Raw genomic sequence first — 20141 nt, 5'->3', positions numbered from 1 at the left:
GCGGGACCATCATTCCGTCAATCGTCCCGCGAGGCGGAGCGCGCACGGACTGCAATGAAGTGCTGCGAAGCCGATTGTCATATAAGATAGAACCGTGCAAATAGTTACCAAAATATAATTGGCGAGAGAGGGAAATCAAAACAAAAACAAATCAGTTGCGAAGAGCAGATACTGTGCGACCAAACAGAACCGGCGCTTTAATTACTGTCTCATCTACCACCCTTTGATGAGTTGGTAAAGTAGAATGTTCTTTCGAAACATCAGGTCGGGTAGTGAGAAAAAGGAGTGGAGGTTAAGTTCCTTATTATTCCCCAGTTGTAGGGTTCAACACTGTAATTGTTTAAATCTTTGCATTTAAGCCAGAGCACCAGAACTACAGCAACAACATATGGGATGCTTTCATTTTCCGTACACGTTCAACCGATTAAACATGCAAATATTTGCCAACAATAGCACAAATTCGGGATAAATGACATATTACAATTAGTTATGATTATTGGGCCAATATTTTTAGAAATGTGGGCTGCGCCTTAATCTGCAGTCACAGGGCTGTCAAGGACATATAAAGCATGGATTGATTACGTAAATTATTTATGCAAATCCTGAATAATATCAGAGAAAAAATATTAAAGTATAAACGTTAAAATTAATGAGCATAACAGAGGGCATAATCAAACGTGGGAAAAGCTATGGCCAAAAGTTAGATAAGTATACCACTAGAAAAGGTACCAAGTGTATTATTGTGACAATTTGAAGAAATTAGTAAAAACAATAATATGAGTGTCCAAATTGAAGTACAGTAATTTGGGAGCAAGTTTATTCATCTAGTCAATTGTCACCATTTGCTGTGATCAATGCTGAGGCCTGTGGGTGGGGCAATTTTGCTGAGAGAGCAGCTTGTGGATTGGATGTACCATCAGAATGGGAGATGTTCAGATTCCAAAGGATGTCTTGTGCTGGGAGCAGACTGCTGGCAGGTGAAAGAATCTTGTCCATTCATGAGCTTCAAAGGCAATTTGAAGAATAGTCTCCAGTGGGACAGCACTAGAAGAATGAGGGTGCAGGGTGTAATTCATAGAAACAGACCAAATATTGAGAGCACTAGATAGAGTGGATGTAGTGAGGATGTTTCGGGTAGTGACAGAGTCCAGCACCGGAGGACACAACCTCAGAATGCATTTTTTTAGAACAGATATGAGGAGGAATTTCTTTATCCAAAGGGTGGTGAATCTGTTGAATTCATTGCCACAGACAGCTATGGGGGCCAAGTCATTGGGTATATTCAAAGTGGAGGTTGATAGGTTCTTGATTAGTAAGGATATCAAAGATTACAGGGAGAAGGCAGAAAAATGATCAAATTGCAGAACAGATTCAATGAGCTAAATGGCCCAATTCTGTTCCTGTGTTTTATGGTATAAAGCATATACATATATGTGTGTGTGCATGTAAGTATGTATGTATATATATCCAGCAAGTGGTTACGGACATAATTCACTAGCAATCTCTGATGTCTTATATTTCTTTCATATTTTCTTATGACTTCAAAAGAGGTCATTAGACCCATTGAGTCTATGCCTTACATCAACCCATCTCACCCCTTTTAATTTCCCTGGAGTTGTGAGCCAACAGTGTTAGCTGTTGCATCACTGAGCAGCCTCATCAGCAGGCAATATTTTACAAACCAAATTGGCAGCACCACCTCAGAATGCACATGAAAGGTACCACAGCACAGAGCTACATTGTCCGATATCAGAGTTACTGACTTCCTATGTCTGTGTAACTGGGTTCAGATTCACATAGACTAGACTACTGTAAATCATAGCAGAAAGGTATCTTCAAAGCAAAGTACAGCAGAAGCCAGATATCTAATGTAGAAGAAAAATTGCTTTTCTTTTTGCTAGACATTCATAAAATTGCTAGACACTCAGCAGGCCGGTCAGTACCTGTGGAGAGTAATGCACAGTCAACATTTCAAGTCAATGATTTTTCACCAGAGATAGTTACCAATTGACCTGAAATATCTCCGTAAAATGATACCCAGAAACTATCAAAATTACAAAAGGGAATTGCACAAAATAGGGTAATAATCTTTGGAATTTAGAAAGCTCAGGAATGATTTGATGGAAATTTCCAAAATGTTGAGAGAAGCAATAAGCAAATTCTCCAAAGGGACTCCACTGAAATTTACAAGAGTTAGTTACTTCCCATCACGCTGCTGTTGTTTAGGGCCTGTCTATCCACAGCATCACACACAGATATAGATGGACTCTCCACTGCTGTTTCTGTAACAACCTTTTTTTGACTAGTCAGGGTTACTAACCCTGAGCTGAACACCCAAACCTGGAGGATGGTGGATCTATTTGGCGTGGGTGACCCTACCAAGAGCTAAAGCACAAAGCCCTCCGGGTCACTGAGGCACGCATATCTCCAAATCCTACGACAGGTTGTGGCTCTCTTAGAGAAAAATTTACGAGAAGCCCTATACAAAAAGAATGTCAGCCAAGCAGTGACAGACCAGAGGAATGCCAATGCAGTCTAGAAGAGTTCAACCAGCTTAGGTGTCACTGTGGAGACAAAAATAATCAGGGTTACAATTGAATGTCTGAGAAGTGTCAAGCTCCCAGGAGAAGCTGAACAGCATGAAAGGATTGTTAGAAAGTCTTAACTGAATTGTGGGCTTTCAATGTTGTTATTTCTAGATCCTGGATGTGATTCAGGTTGTTAGAAAATTAGTTGTATACTTGAAGAATTTAATAAAGAGTCTTTTAACATAAATGAGCTGATAAAAAGTGAGAAAGTAGTTGCATTGATTAGGGGATACAGAATTAGGAGAGTATCGCCAATGGTGTCTCAGTAAAATCTATAATGGCACTGGCAGAATAACTGAACCAATAAGAACATCCTCCGATGAAGAATTCTTTACCCACAAATTTCCTTATTTCTCTGTCAGATTGCGCCTCACCTGCTGAGTGTTGACAGTATTTTTAAAAAAAATTTCTGGCTTGCGAGAGCTACAATTTTCTAATTTTCAGAGTGTCCTCTATCAGGCCAAAATTCTCAGTAATGAGGCCCTAGTTACACTCACTTTGCTCCAATGGACTGTTCAGCACCTGACATTTGATACATACACAAACAAGACAAGAGATTATTGGGAGCACAGAGGAAATTGCTTGAGAAAGTTCTCAGACCACCTTTAGGAAAACGTCAATTTTCATTGACTTCTGGAAGTCCCTAGGACAGACCCACTCAAAATGGAGGAGGGGCATTCAAGACAGCACAAGTACCTCAACTCTCTTAATTTGGAACATGTGATGTTCTGGCCTCTAGAAGCACAGTTTGTTTTGTACGAACATTACTGCCTGTATGTCAGTTGATTTTTATATCTTTACCCACACAAGTTAATTTGGATTCGATTTGAAGCGCATGGTGGAAAATCATTCATCTCCATCCTTTCTTTATTTGCCCTTGAAACAGCAATATCTTTTCATAAGTAAGATCTCATAAAAAAAAACCCTGAAGAAAGAGTCCATTTTGGGTAATTTTTGAGAAGGTGTTTAACTCTCTGAAAAGCTATCTCAACACTGCGAGGGCAGTAGAGAGGAAAGATAACTCATCTTCAAATGCCCCTCCTGCAGACTGGAGACGTGTTTGAGTACCATGGATGACAATCTCAGATTCGGACACAAGAAACACTGATCACTGTGAAGTCAGAATGTGGTGCATCTATTGAGTCTTCACGGTGCTCAAACAGGTCCATGGTTAGCATGGCTGCAGCACAAGTCCACACCAGAGCCGAAGCTGCAAGAATGAAAGCGATTTATGCCAAGCGCAAAGTAGAGATGGAAATGGAGGAAGCTTGTATAGATATGAAGGAAGTGCATGTAGAGGCTGCATTAAGTGTACTCAAGGAAGAACATGAAGCAGAGGCAAAGGTGTATGTAGTGGCAGATGACTTAGACAGTGATGAGCCTATAACCAGAGTCAGTCATGCTTTGCCATCAAAACAACAAATATATCTTCCTAAAGAGTATGGCCAAACACATTTTGGCTATAAAAATCACAGTACTCCAGCTTTACAAGGAGAAGCTGTCCACATAACATAGCCAAAATGTCTTTTGCATAGTCCGAGTATTGACAGCCAAGGTCTACAGCAGCAAAGACCCTCAACACCCCTTTCTTCAGTTCCACCATGGCAAAAACCTCAGCCTAATTCTGCTCCTACGTTTTGTGTTCTTAAGTTCTAGACAAGAGTTGCTAAAGATGCTAATCCCATCTGCATAGACCTGGATAGACTGAACTTCCATCCATCCCAGGAAACACATCTGGCAAGTCAATCTCCACAATACTCTCACTCAGGAGCCACATATGCATTAGATTTGGTTTGGTGTCTGACTCAATGAGACCTAGTCATAGCAGGGCTAAAAGTGTATGATGACAAGTCTGCCAATTATCTGTCCTGGAAGTCAAGCTTTTGCAGTGCCGTGGGAGGCCTGTGGTTCTCCATGGGCAATTGAAGAACCTCTCTTCAGTAGACTAGACATTTTTCCAAAGCTCTCACACAAAGAAGCACAGAAGCTACAAGAGCTTACAGATCTGTTGTTGGAACTAAAAGCTGCAAATAACGAGGGTTAGTTATTAGGACTGTGCTTCTTGGACAAAGCAAGAGGAATAAACCCTATAGTGGAGAATTTACTGAAGAACATCCAAGAAATGTGGTAACTGAAGGGTTTGGGTATAAAATGAAGCATCATACCCACCCCCCATCATTTTCATTCTTTGTGGAATTCATGTGGTGCCATGCAGAAATGTGAAATGACACTAGTGTTGTGCTTTCAACTTCCGGTAAAGCCCCATTCAGAAACAGGCCTCCAGAGCTCCTGTCACGGTCAACAAAACTGAAGTAGAAAACTCTAACACGAGCCCCAAAAGACAATACCCTGTCCTTAAGAAACTTCACCTCTTAAGTAAATGCACAGGATTCAGAGCGAAAATGCTTGCAGACTGAAGGCAGATTCTAAAAGAATATTGTGCTTCAACAGCACACCAAGCAAAAGGCTGTAAAGCTATCGGAGACTGCACTGAGTGCAACAGTGACCAGCACAACCTGTATCAGCACTTCATTCAGGGCCAGCACCTTGGGCTACTACTGGTTCCAGCACACACACAGCAGAGCATGGTGGGGAACCAGCTAAGTATTCATCAGACGTAGCCAGTTCCTCATGGACAGAGGCATGCGGGAAAGGCTTCCAAGACAAATCCAGCTCTATAATATGTCTAGCCGACATCCAGAGTAAAAAATTTGTGATAGCAGATGATCAGAGCAAAATCACCATTCTTTGGCATATTCAGTATTCAGAGCTCTGTTTCCCCGTACACTCTAAGACATGTTCTGGAAAATTGAAAGTTGCTAGAGTAAGAGCTAGTGGATTTGTCTTGGAGACAATAGGAGGGGAGGCCGGCCTATCCTTGCTAACCCTCATTGAGTGCGACCATATTCCCAACAATAGGGATGAAAGCCCAACTCCTGTAGCTGTACACAGTCATTTACATCTTAAGTTCATAGCTGATATGATCCCTCCACTTGACTCTTCTGCTGAGATTCTCCTCATGCTTGGCAGAGACACTATACATGCACATAAGGTACATGAACAGCGCAATGGTCGGCACAACGCATCTTATGCCCAACGCCTAGACCCAAGTTGGGTCACAGTGGGTGAAGTCTGCCTCAATGGCTGCTCATCAGCCCACTGTCAACACACTTTAGATTGAAAGTTTTAAAAGTGGAGAATGGGCACTCGAGTCATTTCAGACCCCGTGAGAGTAGAATCTATATAAGAAGATTGTAGGTAAATAACCCAAGTGCCCTGACGTGCTGACCTCTGCTCAACCAGATCTTGGCAAGCTGATTTTCTGTCACTCAGAAGATGATTATAAACTGGCACTTTCCATTGAAGATGAGGTCTTCCTTCAGATCATGAATAGAGTTTAGCAAAGATGAGTCAAACAATTGGATAGCCCCCCTTCTGTTCCAATTCTCCATGACAAATCCTACCCAACAACAGAGAACAGGCTCACAGTCGACTCATGTTCTTCAGTCTCAAATTAAGAAGGAAACCAGAAATGAAAGATCATTAGATCATTACACAGAGTTCAGGGACAGTCATGTTGAATTAGCACCTCCACCAGATTTCAGCAAGGAAAATTGGTTTTTGCCCAACTTTGATGTTAACCACTGCCAGAAACTCGTACAAATACAAATTGTCTTTAATTCAAGTGTATGGTTCAAAGGTGTATCACTGAACAATGTGTCTAGACCTCAATAACATGGTCCTCATATGCTTCAGAACTGAGTCTGTTGCAGTGAAGAAAGACATTGAACAAATGTTCCACAGCTTCCCAGTAAGAGAGTTTCATCAAGGCTACCTCAGGTTCATGTGTTTCCATGATGTGCAACTGTTCAGTGATATTCTGGAGTACCAAATGAGAGTTCATGTATTTGGTAGCTGTCTCTTGCCAGCTGTGGCGATTTGTGGCCTTAAGAGGACAGCTGTTGAGGGAGAGAAGGAATTCAGGACTGAAGCACGGAGGTAAATAGAGAAGCATTTCTATGTAGATGGTGGTCTCAAATCATTTTCTTGTGCAGGTGAAGCAGTCAGCGTGCTGAAAGCAGCACAAGACATGTTGGCACAGTCTAATTTCAGGCTGCAAAAGATCACATCCAATAGTGCTGAAGTCATGTGACAGTTTCCATCTGAAGATCTGACCAAAGGTTTACAGAATCTTGATCTTGGACAGGACCTCCTCCTATGCAGTACAGTCTGGGCCTTGGATTGGACATTGTTACCGAAACCCTTACTTTCCAGGTCTCTGATATCAAAGGATGCTTTACACATTGTGGCAAGCTATCTACTATCAGTAGCCCATTTGACTCTCTTGGATTTGCTGCTCCAATCAGAATCCAGGAATGCTTCACGTTAAGAGAGTTGACCTCGGATACTTGAGAATGGGAAAGAGAAATGTGAGCAGTGGCAGCAGTGGTGTTCTTCCCTTCAGGATCTTATAGACTTGAGAATTCCAAGAACCTACACAACAATCCCACCATCTACAGCTCAAGAGAAAGAAGCATGTCCTGAAGAACCGTCTTGGCCCAAAATGTCGACTATTTATTCATTTCCATATTCTGACCTGCTGAGTTCCTTCAGCATTTTGTGTGTGTTGCTTTGGCTTTCCAGCATCTGCAGAATTTCACATGTTTATGATTTGTTGTATCTTCTATGCTGGATATGGTGAAGTTGGATTCATCCTGGGCAAGGCAAAGCTTGCTACCAAACCAGATCTCACCAGACCAAGGCTTGAAATCAGTGCAGCTGTTCTAGCAGTTGAGATGGCAGAGACGACAACCAAAGAAATGGATGATATCAAGTTCTTTACTAAATGTGCTTGGTTATATATTTAATGAGACAGGGAGATTCCATGTTTATGTATGTAATAAGATCAAATGTATCAGGTGATCAACTGAGAAAAGCCAATGGAAGTATGTTTCTACTGATCATGCCACAAAAGGGCTTCAAGATCATCTGCTCAGCCTCTCCTCATGGTTAACTAGCCCAGAATTCTTGCTGAATCCCACCAGGAACATCAAGGTCCAAATTCTCAACATGAGAATGGTTAAAGACTGTGCAGTAAGATTGTTTTTTGAGACGATCCTTCTTCTGCCAAAGATTTAATGAAATATGATGGCAGAACATAGTATTAATGGTAAGACTCTTGGCAGTGTGGAGGATCAATGGGATCTTGGGTTCCAAGTCCATAGGACGCTCAAAGCTGCTGTGCAGGTTGACACTGTGGTTAAGAAGGAATACAGTGTATTGGCCTTCATCAATCGTGGAATTGAACTTAGGAGCCAAGAGGTAATGTTGCAGCTATATAGGACCCTGGTCAGACCCCACTTGGAGTACTGTGCTCAGTTCTGGTCACCTCACTACAGGAAGGATGTGGAAGCCATAGAAAGGGTGCAGAGGATGTTGCCTGGATTGGAGAGCATGCCTGATGAAGGCAGGTTGAGTAAGCTCAGCCTTTTCTCCTTCGAGCGATGGAGGATGAAAGGTGACCTGACAGAGGTGTATAAAATGATATAACCATATAACAATCACAGCACGGAAGCAGGCCATCTTGGCCCTCCTAGTCCGTGCCAAACCCTTAATCTCACCTAGTCCCACCTACCCGCACTCAGCCCATAACCCTCCACTCCTTTCCTGTCCATATACCTATCCAATTTTACCTTAAATGACACAACTGAACTGGCCTCTACTACTTCTACAGGAAGCTCATTCCACACAGCTATCACTCTTTGAGTAAAGAAATACCCCCTCGTGTTTCCCTTAAACTTCTGCCCCCTAACTCTCAAATCATGTCCTCTAGTTTGAATCTCCCCTACTCTCAATGGAAACAGCCTGTTCACGTCAACTCTATCTATCCCTCTCAAAATTTTAAATACCTCGATCAAATCCCCCCTCAACCTTCTACGCTCCAATGAATAGAGACCTAACTTGTTCAACCTTTCTCTGTAACTTAATTGCTGAAACCCAGGTAACATCCTAGTAAATCGTCTCTGCACTCTCTCTAATTTATTGATATCTTTCCTATAATTTGGTGACCAGAACTGCACACAATATTCCAAATTTGGCCTTACCAATGCCTTGTACAACTTTAGCATTACATCCCAACTTCTGTACTCAATGCTTTGATTTATAAAGGCCAGCGTTCCAAAAGCCCTCTTCACCACCCTATCTACATGAGACTCCACTTTCAGGGAACTATGCACAGTTATTCCTAGATCTCTCTGTTCCTCTGCATTCCTCAATGCCCTACCATTTACTCCGTATGTTCTATTTGGATTATTCCTGCCAAAATGTAGAACCTCACACTTCTCAGCATTAAACTCCATCTGCCAACGTTCAGCCCATTCTTCTAACTGGCATAAATCTCCCTGCAAGCTTTGAAAATCCACCTCATTATCCACAACACCTCCTACCTTAGTATCATCGGCATACTTACTAATCCAATTTACCACCCCATCATCCAGATCATTTATATATATTACAAACAACATTGGGCCCAAAACAGATCCCTGAGGCACCCCGCTAGTCACCGGCCTCCATCCCGATAAATAATTATCCACCACTACTCTCTGGCATCTCCCATCTAGCCACTGTTGAATCCATTTTATTACTCCAGCATTAATACCTAACGACTGAACCTTCTTAACTAACCTTCCATGTGGAACTTTGCCAAAGGCAACCTTCCATGTGGAACTTTGTCAAAGGCATTAATTGAGAGGCATTAATTGTGTGGACAGTCAGAGGCTTTTTCCCAGGCCTAAAATGGTTGTCACAAGTGGACACAGGTTTAAGGTGTTGGGGTGTAGGTACAGAGGAGATGTCAGGGGTAAGTTTTTTATGCAGAGTGGTGAGTGCATGGAATGGGCTCCCAGCAATGGTGGTGGAGGCAGATACGATAGGGTCTTTTAAGAGGCTCTTGGATAAGTACATGGAGCTTAGAAAAATAGAGGGCAAGAGGTAAGCCTAGTAATTTCTAAGGTAGGGACACGTTTGGCACAACTTTGTGGGCCGAAGGGCCTGTATTGTGCTGTAGGTCTTCTATGTTTCTATGAAATGATCATTTGACATTTATTTTCAGTAGTTATGTTTGACATCCTAAGAATGCCAGGTGGGGAACGTTCTGGCCTCTAAAGCTGCAGTTTATTTTGCATTGGCATCATTTCCTGTACGTAAGCTGTTTTTTGTATCATTTCCTGCACGGGTTAATATGGATTTGATTTGAAGTGCACGGTGGAAAGGCTGCCATCTCCACCCGCTCTTTATTTGCCCTTGAAACAGCAATATCTTTTTGCAAGTAAGATCTCATTAAAATGAGAAAGCTTCCATCTTGGGTGATTTTTGAGAAGGCATTTAAGTCACTGCCTGAATTTGTCCATACACACTGAAAGGGTAGTAGATGTGGAATGTTTGCAAACTGGATTACCACTCTCATCCCTCCTGCTTTGTCAAGCACCCTCTCCCTATCTGTGGCAGTCTGTGATTCCCACATTCACCTAGCTAACCACTGTAATGAAAGCAAGTCATCATCAAGTCCAAGTGACTAGCTAAAGAGGAAGAAGATAAGAAATCTGTGCATTCTCCCCATGAATGTGTGGGTTTCCTTTCTGTGCTCCAGTTTCCTCCCACATTCCGAAGATTTACGGCTTAATAATGGGCTAGTAAGTGTGGGCATACTAGGTTGGCATCGGAAGCATGATGACACATGCAACCTACCCCGAACACATCCTCGGACAATGTTGGTCATTGACACAAACAACACATTTCACTGGATGTTTCAATGTACATGTGACAAACACAGCTACAGCTATTCTCACTTGTCATAAACTTCCAAGCCAGGCTTCTTAGCAGTGAAATTAGGAGAAATTACTTGAGACAGATATTCACAAAAATTAGCACTCCCTTCTGCATTTACAACTGAAGCTGTTTCAACTGTAATTTCTAAATCTGAGTCTGATAGATTGTTGCAAATCAAAGATATCAAGCAATATAGCACAATGACAAAACTCCAGAGTTAGGATCTCTAAATCAGCGAGGAGGAACAGGCTCAACAGTTAATTAGCCTCCTGCAATTCTTGCAATCTTCTCTGGTTCAGTTTTGGATAGATCAGGCCTTTAATCTCAGGCATTGCAATCTTGTTTGGGGCAATCTTGGAGCTATCTTGTTTCGTTATCTCAGGTACTAATTCTACAAGTGAAATATCTTCTGCTTTCACTCAAAATTTACAATTAATCATATACATTAGCAATACTTCCACAGAAATAATATGAATTAAGCACAGCATACTCAGATGGTATGTCATCAGGCTCAATGATGTTACCTGTATTCCTTGCTTTTTAATTTACAAAAATGATATTGAAGAAAATACCATTTGGTTTTGGAATGACGGCAAGAATAATACTCTGTTGTCAGTAGTTAATTCTTCATCCACTCTTTTATCAAATTATAAGTTACATTTTCCAAATCCTTAACTACAAATTAATTCACACTCTATGACCATAGTAAAAAGTTATAATTTCTCTACTCACAAAGTTCTGCTCTGAGCTGCTAGGAGACAAGGCATTTCACCACAAGCAGGAACTGAAAAATATGCTTAAAGAGCAGAGGAAGGAAAAGTTAATCAATACATTCACTGTTAAGCACCTGGATTTGCAGAGTAAAATTCCAAATCTATGAACTGTGGCTAGCACTGTCGAATGGAAATCAAATAATGTATTTTAATTTTAGTTTTTATTCAGAGCTTGTGCTTGGTGATGAAAGAAATTAAACTCTTTGTTAATGTTGGGGGAAGAAAGGGAGAAAAAGAGAGGATTATTTTTCTCACTTAAGTAATTAAAATTTACTACATTGTGATGGTAAGAATATCAAAATACTTATGGGGCAAAGCAAAAAAACTATTATTTTTGTTTTATCTTCTTGAGCCAATATTCAGGGAATTACTTTCTTTATTGGGAATGCTTGATCAAATGATCAGATAGCAAACAACTTTATAAGAATGTGAACAATGCTCACTTTGGTGAAAATAAATTCTTCTTCAAAATGTAATTGGAAATTAATACTAAGAATATATAATATGAATCATAATTTGCTTGCTGACTAATTGGAGGTACAGTATATCATGTAGTATACTGATTTGCTTACAATATGAATGAAATACAAATGAATATGATTGCATTAGCTACCATATGAAAATGTAATATATACTTTGTGAAATATGAAAAATTAATAAACAGGGATTAATCTAGTATGCATATCATATGCATAATGCAAAAAGATATATTGTACATATTGAAAATCTTAACAGACTCTTAATGAGGTATTGATATACATGCTAAAGCCATTAAATGCAATGCATAATACATTAAAATCTAAAATAATTTCAAATGAACTACATTCAAACTGTTTTAAGAATAGCAGCATCAATACTCTTTTACCCCCAAATCTTTTGCAACTTTGGTTGATAAATGCATTGTAGATTTCCTTATACTTTTTGAAAATATATTCATCTTTGTTACATTCACTCAACATTGTTTCCATTCTTTTATTTTATTTACAGATACAGTGTGGAACAGGCTCTTCTGGCCCAATGAGTCACAGTACTCTGCAACCTATCTATTTGTCACTAGCCTAATTACAGGACAATGTGCAATGACCAATTAATCTAGTAACTGGCATGTCTTTGGACTGGGGGAGGAAACCCAACCAGTCAAGGGAAAAATACACAAACTCTTAAAGGTATCGTCAGAATTGATCTTCGAACTCCGGAATGCCCCAAGCTTTAAACCTATGTTTACTCGAAAAAAAAATGATCACAAATAACTTTAATTCTACAAACCCATTTGGAGCATTCCCATCATTAGCTCCGATTATATCAAATCTGTGTATTTGTTCAATCCACAGACATTAACAAAATTTATATTTGCGACTACTTCTTTCAGGGTGCTTGTCATGAACCAAATCACTCTGTGGAGTGCGTTAGACAGGTGCGGCCACCGTTCCATACACTTCAAAATCTCCTGCAACTAACCATATTCTGGTTGCGACAGAAGATTTGTACCTTTCATAAGGTCTCAACGCACCTTACCAAGAATTTGTGGCACGGTAGTGTAGTAGTTTGCATAACGCCTTACAGAACCAGCGAGCTGGGTTCAATTCTGCTGCTGTCTGTAAGGAGTTTGTACGTTTCCACTCTTATGACTAGATGCAGGCTCAGTTTAATCTCCACTGCCTAAGGCTGAGGAGCTGCAGCCAAAATATTTATATTCAGGTCACTGGAGTGGGATTAGAACCCAGGAACTTTTAACTCAGAGGTGAAATGCCATCCACCAAACTACCACTGAAACCATGAATAACAATTTGCCTGGTGTTGTGTCTTGAACAAAGAGCAGTAAACTTCAACTGCTCCTTTGCTGAGACAAGTTAAAGTTGCTGCACAAACTTACAAGTATGAGATTTTCACTGGAAGCTTACCAGTTGCTTGGAGGACCTGCTGCTTTCTCGTCCTTCTAGGCATCACAGCAAGTTTTATGCCAGGCAATTAAAATGTCCCCCTTGCAACCCACATGAACAGGAGTTCTAATGAAAGCCAATAAGTAATCCCGCCAGTAAAAGCAAAGAGAACAGATCCAGATTTGCTGCTTGGAAAATGTGGCACATTTTCTGCTAAATTACGAGGCTTTGGAAGTGAAGATACTGGAGAAGCTTGGGTCATCTTGAATGCAATGCAGGACTGATAAACTATTTCCAATCTGCCAATCATATGGTTTTGTAATCCATGACATTTTTATTATGAAAAAAATAGAGAGTACTGGATTGTTTGCTTATTTTTTCTCATCCTTCTTATGACTTGGAAGAATTCCATTTAGTCTATGTTGATCATTGCCAGTTCAGAGCAATCTAATCAATCCATTATTTCCTGCAATGCATTCTTTCTCCCAGGCTATAAATCCGTAACACATGGAAGCAGAATTAGGCCATTCAGCCCATTGAGTCTTCTCTGCCTTTCAATCATAGCTGGTGTTGCCTCTCAACACCACTCTTCTGCTTTCTCCCATAACCTTTGACACACTTACTAACCAGGAACCTATCCACCTGCTGGTCAAATACGCCCAATGACATCTTCCTCCATAGCTTGTCTGTAGCATGGAATTCCACTGTTCCACAGTTCCTCCTAAACTCCAGCAAATACAGGCTGAGAGTCAGCAAAGGTATGTTAATCCTTTCATTCCTGGGATCGTTCTAGTAAACCTCCTCCTCTCCAACACCAGCACATACTTCTTTAGAAATGGGGCCCAAAACTACTCACAACACTCCTAATGTGCTACGACAAATCCCTTACAACAGAACACCAGGGGTCAGGAAGATAGGAAAGCTTACAGGCATAGCCATGGTTCAGGGCGATTATATACACTCAGTGGCCACTTTATTGGGCACCTCCTGTACCTAATTAAATGGCCACTGAGGGTATATTCTTGGTCTTTTTCTGCTGCAGTCCATTCACTTCAAAGTTCGACATATTGTGCATTCAGGGACCCTCTTCCACACACCACTGTTAAAACACATGGTTACTTGAGTTATTGTTGCCTTCCTGCCAGCTTGAACCAGTCCGGCCGTTCCCCTCTGACTGACCTCTCTCACTAACAAGGCATTTTTGCCCACAAAACTGCCACTCACTGGATCTTTTTTTTTTTTGCACAGTTTACTGTAAACTCTAGGGACTGTTTTACCTGAAAACCCTGAAAGTGAGCCCAAAGCTTGGGGAGTCAGTCCTACATTGAAGCAAGTGAAGTTGTGACGGTCTAGAAGCCTGAAAGTTGGCGGTTAACAACTGTACTTGAACCTGGTGGTGTGGGTGGGACCCCTGTCTCCTGCACCTCTGACCAATGGTAGCGTCAAAGAAAGAGGAAGAAGGGTCAAACAGGCATATGGGACACGTTCAGGTGGGGGACCTTGACTGGCACAGAGTATTAGAGCTGAATTCCAGTTTGTTCTCTGCTCTTGGACTTTGACACATTAATCTGGCTTGAAGTTGGCTCTGACACTCCCTCTTCCAGCAATGGGCAACCTGTGTCCGCTTCAAGGTTCCATACCTGTGTTCCTGAGAGTCAATTTCACCAAATCCTTCAAGACATCATAAAATTGTTAGTTCATTGAGTTCAAAAGCACATTTCTTAAAGAGAAGTTATCAGAAGTTCAATCACAAACAAGAGAATATCTGCAGAAGCTGGAAATCCAAGCAACACACACAAAATGCTGGAGGAACTCAGCAGGCCAGGCAGCATCTGTGGAAAGAGTACAGATGATGTTTCGGGCTGAGACGCTTCATCAAAAGACGATAAGGAGTTTGACTTTACTATAACTTGCCCACAACAGTTTCCATTCATTTGCCATAGGCAGCAATGTGTGAGCCTATTAAGAAAAAAACCCCTTGCATTTCTATAGCACCCTTCACAGAGTCCCAGTCAATTCAGCGTTTATTTTTGTGTTGTGACTCTAATGGCAGAGCAAATGTCATTGTCAGATGGGCTGAATCAAGCCGGTTGAACTCTTCTGAAGGAACCAAAAGGCATTCAGTCCAGGTAAGTAACACTGCATATACACTGAGTAAAGGTTGAGACTCTGTCCCCCATGAGAACTCAGCCTGGCATATCCTACTCTGAAGGAGGTGTAATGACATTTGTTTGAATCAGTACATCTGGGCCTGTACATAAAGACAAAATTAAGATTAGTTTTATTTGTCAGATATACATTGAGACATTGAAATATGCAGTGAAACTCATTCTTTATGTCAAATCAAACAGCGAGGATGTGCTAGGTGCAAACTGCAAGTGTCCGGCACCAGCATTGTATACCCTCACAACTTACTAACCCCATCCGTAAGTGTAGGTCTTTGGAATGTGGGAGGAAACCAGAGCACCTGGAGGAAACCCACACAGATACAGGGAGAACATACATATTCTTTACAGACAGCAGTGGGGATTGAACCCCAATTGGTGACTGCTGGTGCTGTAGAGTGATTGTACTAACCATTACACTACCATGCCATTCTGAAAGAACAGCTGCTCCTTCCAGTGAAGATTAGTTGACATAATGCAGTGATATTACTTTTGCTTCTATTCTTCATATTGTCATTTCTTAGTGTTTAAATGGGGAAAAAAGTTTTCTAAATCACAAAATTGCACGAAAACGCTGATGTTGGAAATCTGAAAGAGAAAGTAGGTAAGGTTAGAAATCCTCAGTAGGTTCAGCAGCATTGGCGGAGAGAGGAAGAATTACTATTTTGGTAGCTGGAGAAGTTGGAGATGAAACATTCCTATTAGTGGTGAACCAGACCAGTCTGTCTATATCTGTTTTGGAGTAAATGTTGTCTAGGTCTAATACAACAGGGAGAGCTTTTATACCCCTCCTAAGAAACAGTGCATTGGCATCCTCTGAATTCAGCCAAAAGGATTTGCAAGGCCTTGTTTTAACATCACATTTTCGAGACTCTTCTCCAAGGATCATCACTTCGTCATGGTGGAGAGCCTTATGAGCACTTAAGATCCCAACAGTGATGCCATCTGGAGCTTACCCATCTGCTGCTTCACTCTAGTAGGGTCATCCATGGTGGTGAAGTCAAGGGTGAAGTTTCAGAAAAAGACCAATCCAACCAAGTCATCAACAGTGGTGCTGGTAGAAGATGATGGCACAGTGAAGGTGGAGGAAGGCCACAAAGTGAAGAGTCCCAGTCATCTTGCATTTCATGGCAAAGGACCCTGACCCCAATCTGTTAAGGACCATGTGGTGGCTGCCCATGTATCAGCCTTCCCACTTTAAACAAAGTCACACACAGGCATTCTCCATTAAGAAAATCCATCCTAATATACTTGACTAAATCCTGTGGCGATCAGTAAGTGGCAGAGTATGTGGATCCCGGATTGGCCTCTACAATCACCTAAAGACCCACCAACAGACAACCCTTAAGGAGAACGTAATACTCAACTTGAGTGATCTCACTACTGTTACTGCCTGAGAGACTGTATTTTATTACTGCACTGAAACATCTGTCTAAAATTTACATTCCAGTCTCTGTAGTGGTATTTGAACCCTTTTCAAAGATATAAGTGCTATTCACAGAGCCATGTGAAGCAGCTTTGTTTGGAAGCAATAAAAGCTTACAGTTAGAAGACTGAAGGATATCCTCACTGGGGTCAGTAATGTTGCGTAAGTATTTGACGGAGTTGGCAAAATATGTTTTCACTTGAGGCAATACCAGAATCAAAGTCCATCAATATAACACAGTCACTAATAAACCTAACAGGGAATTCAGGAGGAACTTCTTTAACTAACCACTGATGAAAATGCAAAAGTCATTCCCATAGGAAGTTGTTACCATTGTTAGCATTCAAAGAAAGCTGGTTAGATATTCATGAAGTGATATGAAGGGTGGGAGGAGGATAATGCAGAGACGATTGGACTGAAAGGTCTATCTCTGTGTTGTAAACATTATTTAAGAACATTATCCCTCATCATCTGCCCACAGATAATCACCTGCCCTGCTTTTGAATGAGCCTAAGTTTCGTACAGTCGATGGTCATTTTAATAGGTACCTCCTGTACATAATAAAGTGGCCACTGAGTTTATGTTTGTGGTCCACTTCAAGGTTTGACGTGTTGTACATTTCGAGATGCTCTTCTGCACACCATTGTTGTAACACATGATTATTTGATTTTCTGTCGCTTTCCTGTTAGTTGAATCTGTCTGGCTATTCTCCTCTGACCTCTCTCATTAACAAAGCATTTTTGCCCTCAGTACTGCCACTGACTGGATTTTTTTGTTTAGTTTTTCACACTTTCCTCTTCAAACTCCAGAGGTTTGGGTGTGAAAATCCCAGGAGATCAGTTGTTTCTAAGATATACAAACCATCCTGACTGACAGCAACAATTATTCCACAGTCAAAGTCACTTAGATCACTTTTCTTCCCCATTCCGATGTTTAGTCTGAGCAAGTGAACCTCTTGACCATGTCTGCATATTTGACATAGTTGTTGACACAAATCCTGCAATTCAGTCAACGTTTCAATGTTTTGATGAGCACGTTCAAAGTTCAAAAAGTAAATTTGTTTTCACAGTACATGTATGTCTATGATTCGTATACTTCCCTGAGACTCACATTCGTGCAGGCCTTCACAGTAGAACAAAGAAATGTAATAGAATCAATGAAAAACTAAACACAAAGACTGACAAACAACGTACACGGAAAAGAAGACAAATTGCTCTCTTGCTCACTGTTCCTGGAGGAATGTGCTTATGTTCGACCAATGTCTTTCTCTGCCTCTCGCTTGAAGCTGCCAGAGGATTGTGCTGGAGTCTTGGGTCTTGGGGGCAAGGTTTAATTGATGTGATTTGTGGATTGGATTTTGCGTTCATGTTATGATGTGCTTCTGGTTTCTGGTTACTGGTTACTGCGATTTTGAAAGGGGGGGGGGCCCAGTTCTGGTAGACTGGCTCTGCGGACTGCGGTCAGTGAATGACACAGTGTTAAACTGAACTGAACTGAACTGAACTGAACATTCCTAGACTGTTCAATAACTCTTTGGTTTGGTGTTTTGTACTCTGTGAATTTTGCTCTTTTTGGCCGTTTGTGCATTCAGTGCTTGATGTTTTCACTGAGCGGTTTCCATGCTGTTTCTTTGTTTCATGGCTGTACATGGGAAGACAAACCTTAGGGTCGTATACTGCAAACATACTTTGATAATAAATATACATTGAAACTTGAAAATTGATAATAAATAAAGTAGTAAATAAATAATACCGAGATTATGGGTTGTAGAGTCCTTGAATGTGAGTCCATAGGTTGAGGAATTAGTTCATTGTTGAGGTGAGTGAAGTTATCCACACTGATTCAGGAGCCTGATGGTTGAAGGGTAATACCTATTCCTGAATCTGGAGGCATGGGACCAAGGGCTCCTGTACCTCATTCAGAATGGCAGCAGCAAATGAAGAGCATGGCCTGGATGGTGGGGGTCATTGATGATGGATGCTGATTTCTTGTGGCAGCGCTCCTTGAAGACGTGCTCAATAGTGAGGTGGGCTTTTCCTCCATTCAGAACAAATAAATAAAGCCAGTTATTTGGACCTATGAGGCAGCGTCCATACTTACTGTACAATTCTGCTGCCTTGTAGCATAATCAGTCTTTGTTTTTTGGTTCAGTCTGTCAAGGGGGCAATGCTATCTTTCAAAGGCTCTTCAGAAATGTTATGAGCACATTCCTGGTACTGAGATTCGCAGCAAACACTGATGAAATCATGTTGGCGAGCCTCCCTTCGTTGTCCACTGAGTGAGTGTTGCATTCTCAAAAGTGCCGGCCTTTCAGCTGAAATTTAAAAATGGTCTGTCTTCTCCAGTTGTCTACTTCAACATGGAAGAGTCCATTGCAGTCTTCAAGAACACACAGTTCATCCAATGTTTTGTCCAACACCCTTAGCTCACCACACAAAAATATTGATTCACCGGTCAATGAATTTATTTACTATTTTGAGAGAGTATTTCCCTGTGCTAATAGTTGTTGCATTTATCTGCCAAAGTCACTGAATTGCAAGGTAATTAATTGAGATGCAATATGATTGCTTTTGATTCTTTCCCCAATCAATGCTTTCAGAACAAATCATTTCTCAAAGGGATAAGATATTTTTCCAGAATCTAATTTGTACTATAAATATATTTTCAAATAGGCTTGGAAAATGGCAGATTTTTAAATAACTATGTAATTTATGTCATACACAGTAAGGGTGGGGTGGGAAAACTGATAATCTTGTTTAGATTTGAGTAATTTTTAAGGAAGTACTTGAATTTATATAGCAGCTTTCATGGTCTCAGCACAGCACTTTACAGCCAGTGAAATACTTTTAAGATGCACTCACTGTTGTAAAGTAGGAAATATACCAGCCAATTTATACACAGCAAGCTTCGCAATATTTAAATATCATGCTGAGGGTTAAATCTTGGCCAGGCCTGCAAATATACAGTGACATGGAATATTTTACTTATATCTGAGACAAGAACTCAGGTTAACATCTCATCAGAAATGCAGGATATCAGATAGAGCAGCACTACCTTAGCACTTGATTGAATACCAATCTAGATGTTTATGCTCTTGCTCGGAGAGGGTCTTGAACCCACGCCTCTCTGACTCACAAGCAGCTGATGAAACCATTATCTGCACTTTCAGCTGAATACCAAAAGAGATAAATGTTTAAGTTTTAATATCTTGCAAAATGGGCTCGCACTACAGTCACCTGTCCAGAGGAGGGCCACCATGGAGGAAGTGGGGGATGCGGGGTATCTCCCAGGTTGGTATGGCAATAGTTTCCATGGCTATATACTACACGTATAAAATGCACGGGTTTGAGACCCACCAGGAATGATTCGAGGTCATGCTGAATAGAGGAGAAGGTACAGTTTGTACATGGCCCCTGTAGTTTTATGCCAACCATAGTTTGCATATTTCGAAGGATAGGGTCACTAACCTACATGAGAAGAAT

General features: G+C 41.0%; 1 protein-coding gene across 1 annotated transcript in view; it reads right to left on the bottom strand.

Moving 5' to 3' along the window:
* Positions 1-17921, bottom strand: part of cdh23 (cadherin-related 23) — a 1109092-nt gene extending 1091171 nt beyond the window's left edge. The window contains exons 1-2 of the mRNA XM_059946450.1: positions 17853-17921; positions 11148-11211 (exon numbers count right to left, since the gene is read on the bottom strand). The gene's annotated coding sequence lies outside the window, so the exon portion shown is untranslated. The remainder of the gene's footprint in view (positions 1-11147; positions 11212-17852) is intronic.
* Between the last annotated feature and the right edge of the window lie 2220 nt (positions 17922-20141).

This window comes from Hypanus sabinus, chromosome 21 (assembly GCF_030144855.1).
Source record: "Hypanus sabinus isolate sHypSab1 chromosome 21, sHypSab1.hap1, whole genome shotgun sequence".
NCBI classification, from domain to species: Eukaryota; Metazoa; Chordata; class Chondrichthyes; order Myliobatiformes; family Dasyatidae; genus Hypanus; species Hypanus sabinus.
This window is presented reverse-complemented; position numbering and strand designations above follow the sequence as displayed.